We start from the raw sequence: 3,780 nt of genomic DNA, 5'->3' as shown, positions 1-3,780 counted from the left end.
AGATTAGTTTGTTATATAGTAACTGCAGCGAAGTTCCTATATGCAGAAAGATGGAAAAATAATGAAATACAAACAATGGAGGAGAGGATTGTGAAGATGGCGAAATTTGCAGCAATGGCAAAATTTATCTCTTTGATCAGGGAAAAAACAAGTACTTTTATAAAAGACTGGAAACCCTTTATTGACCTTTTGATTAAAATGGAAAAAAGTGAATTAGTGATTTTGGGATTTGTGATTAAAAAGAATTGAATATGGGAAGAAGGGAATTATGTAATGTAAACTTAAAGAGGGAGGAGAGACAGTAAGTTTCTAACTGGTATAAAGAAGATCTGACGTTGCTTATCTTTTTCTTTTTTGTTTATATTGCTTCTTGCAGTTTTTCTTTAATCTTTCTCCTTTTTCTAATCTCTTTTTTGTTTTTTGTTCATGTTAATCTTTTATTTAATAAACATTTTATTTTACATACATACACACACACACACACACACATATATATATAAATATATATATATATATATGAATATCGATAACAAGCAAACCAAAAATCAAAATTTCTGTTCTATGACTAATATACACAACTATGTTTAAATCATAGTCCTTTGAAAGAGTAGTTAAATTAAAACTGAAAAATAACATTCCATCCAATATCATCAAATTAAAATACTCACCTATATAGACCCTCCTGCTGTATCTCTGCATTAACAATAATACAAATACATGCAGAGGAATAAGGTTGATGATGAAAACATAACCACCCCATGCAGAAACCTGTGAAAAATTAATACAGTATGCTTTAAAATTGAGTATGTTTACAATGTTATCCTGATGAACATGAGTCACTGAAAACTGACTATTCAAGTTATATATGGTGAAAAGACACTTTGAGCCACAAGAAAAACTTGTACAGTGAGGGAAAAAATTATTTGATCCCCTGCTGATTTTGTACGTTTGCCCACTGACAAAGAAATGATCAGTCTATAATTTTAATGGTAGGTTTATTTTAAAAGTGAGAGAACAACAAAAAAATCCAGAAAAACACATTTCAAAAAAGTTATAAATTGATTTGCAGTTTAATGAGTGAAGTAAGTATTTGACCCCTTCACAAAACATTACTTAGTACATGGTGGCAAAACCCTTGTTGGCAATCACAGAGGTCAGACGTTTCTTGTAGCTGGCCACCAGGTTTCCACACATCTCAGGAGGGATTTTGTCCCACTCCTCTTTGCAGATCCTCTCCAAGTCATTAAGGTTTCGAGGCTGACGTTTGGCAGCTCGAACCTTCAGCTCCCTCCACAGATTTTCTATGAGATTAAGGTCTGGAGACTGGCTAGGCCACTCCAGGACCTTAATGTGCTTCTTGAGCCACTCCTTTGTTGCCTTGGCCATGTGTTTTGGTTCATTGCCATGCAATGGTTCATTCAGATGTTCATTGGCAAACTTCAGACGGGCCTGTACATGTGCTTTCTTGAGCAGGGGGGCCCTGCCGGCGCTGCAGGATTTCAGTCCTTCACGGCATAGTGTGTTAGCCCATTCCAGCCTTGTGTAGGTCTACAATCTTGTCCCTGACATCCTTGGACAACTCTTTGGTCTTAGCCATGGTGGAGAGTTTGGAATCTGATTCATTGCTTCTGTGGACAGGTGTCTTTTATACACGTAACAAGCTGAGATTAGGAGCACTCCCTTTAAGAGAGTGCTCCTAATCTCAGCTCATTACCTATATAAAAGACACCTGGGAGCCAGAACTCTGGCTCATTGATAGGGGATCAAATACTTATTTCACTCATTAAAATGCAAATCAATTTATAACTTTTTTGAAATGCGTTTTTCTGGATTTTTTTGTTGCTATTCTGTCTCTCACAGTTAAAATAAGCCTACCATTAAAATTAGAGACTGATCATTTCTTTGTCAGTGGGCAAATGTACAAAATCAGCAAGGGATCAAATAATTTTTTCCCTCACTGTAAATCGGAAGTACTTCAGGCAGATAATTAAGTAACAATTAACATAAATAATTTCTTATTTCAAATACTTCAGGTAGAATAGTTTAACAGCAGCATGAATAGCAATTGCTGTGGTAAGCTGCTTTACATAATTGCAAAGTTTGTAGGGTTACAATTGGTCTTCACTGAAGAAACATTTTTTGTTTTTACACTGTATGTCAATAGTGTATGTTGCAATATTTCTATAATATAGAACAGTATCACTTTAATAGTGCTTTATGAAGCAACACAAGGGAAAAGAACTGAAACCTATCTCCTTTAAACGATTCAAATGAAATGTAACTAAGAAATCAAGGGTCTAGGATCTTTCACCGCCCACCCTTGGCCCCGCCTCCTTCTCCTTGAGCCTCCCACCTCCGCCCATTCACAGGGAGCTTTCCTCCTCTGCTGGACCTCCCCCAGCCATTCTCCACAGCCAATGGGCCCCTTGCCCTCCGCCCTTTGCCCCGGCCAATTCACTGAGGCCACCTTTGTCCCGGGCCTTTGGCTGCACGGGCCGCCAGCCAATCAGGTGGCAGGCAGAAGCCATGGTGCTGTGGGTGCAGCGTGTGATTGCTGATAGGTTGATTGCAGGGGCTGGGGGGTGGCTTCTGGCATTCAAGGGGGGCGGGGGGGCGTATCGGGGTGCTAGGTGGTTATTCCCCAAAGATTCCCTGCGGCCGTCATAAATACAAGTCAGATGCCACACGTCTGAAATTTATTTTTTTATAAAGTTTTATTTTTTAACAGAATTCATTAATAATTATTTAACTAAAACATGTTGTCTGAGTATCTTATTCACTAATACAAATTAAATTCCTAATCCCTAAATCTTTTCTCTAACCATTGATAAAATAGGTCCCAAGTTTGAAAATATTCTGTTTCTTCTTTTTCTTTCAGCCTTAAAGTAAGTCTGTCCATTTCTGCACAGTCTAATATTTTTTTTATTATTCCTTCTTCTGGTGGCATTTCTTTGTTCTTCCAATATTGTGCAAATATAATTCTTGCCGCTGTTATCACATGTAGAATCAAATATGTACTTTGCTTATCAAGTTTTTCTGGCATTATACCTAGTAAAAAAAGTTCAGGTTTATAGTCTATGTGTTTCTCTAACATTTTTTCTAACCAAGTATATCTCCTTGCTTTAACACATGTCCACCACATATGATAATAAGTGTCGTGATTCCGTGCCAGCCTGTGTTCCCAACAGCTGAGTCCGGGGAATCTGAGGAGGAGGTGGAGGAGGCATTTGGAGGGCCATCAGGGTCAGAGGGAGGCTCTGATGAATTACAAGACTCACGGTCTGATGAAGAGACTGGCCCCTCCAGTCGTGTTACGGATGAAGCTCAGCTGTGTGGGGAGAGTGAGTCGGATTTGGAGGATTCACAGCTGATGGACATGATTGATGCTCGTAGATGCAGGCAATTATCTAGAGCAGATCAGCAGCAGTCAGTACGACAACTCCAGGGGAGGAGGAGAAGGCATTGAGAAGCCACGCCTTGGGACTGCTTTATAAAAAGGGAAGGTGTGGGTGGTGCTGGTTGCTGAAGGCAACCGTTTGTAAAGAACTTCCAAGGATCATGGTCTGTTTTGTTTTATCAGTGAATTTCTTGTTTAAACTTCTGCTCTGTTTGCTTTTGTAACCAATTATCTGTTAGGAAAGTATTCTGTGTTTTTTGTTTTGGAGAAAAACTTATCAGGACTGTTTTGGAAATAAAAAGAGGTTGGTTTTCCCAGCCTACTGTTTAAGAGGGGTTTGTTCTTGTGACGTAACAAGGACGGACGTAGGCTGGGACAGAACA

The 3,780-nt window shown here is 39.0% G+C and overlaps 1 long non-coding RNA gene across 1 annotated transcript in view; it reads right to left on the bottom strand.

The window, feature by feature from the left end:
* Positions 1 to 510: 510 nt before the first annotated feature.
* Positions 511 to 3,780, bottom strand: part of LOC107297671 — a 10,391-nt gene continuing 7,121 nt past the window's right edge. Inside the window, exon 3 of the long non-coding RNA XR_001549132.1 lies at positions 511 to 768. This is a non-coding gene — a long non-coding RNA (uncharacterized LOC107297671). The remainder of the gene's footprint in view (positions 769 to 3,780) is intronic.

This window comes from Protobothrops mucrosquamatus, unplaced genomic scaffold, assembly GCF_001527695.2.
Source record: "Protobothrops mucrosquamatus isolate PMUCROS unplaced genomic scaffold, P.Mucros_1.0 scaffold3453, whole genome shotgun sequence".
NCBI classification, from domain to species: Eukaryota; Metazoa; Chordata; class Lepidosauria; order Squamata; family Viperidae; genus Protobothrops; species Protobothrops mucrosquamatus.
This window is presented reverse-complemented; position numbering and strand designations above follow the sequence as displayed.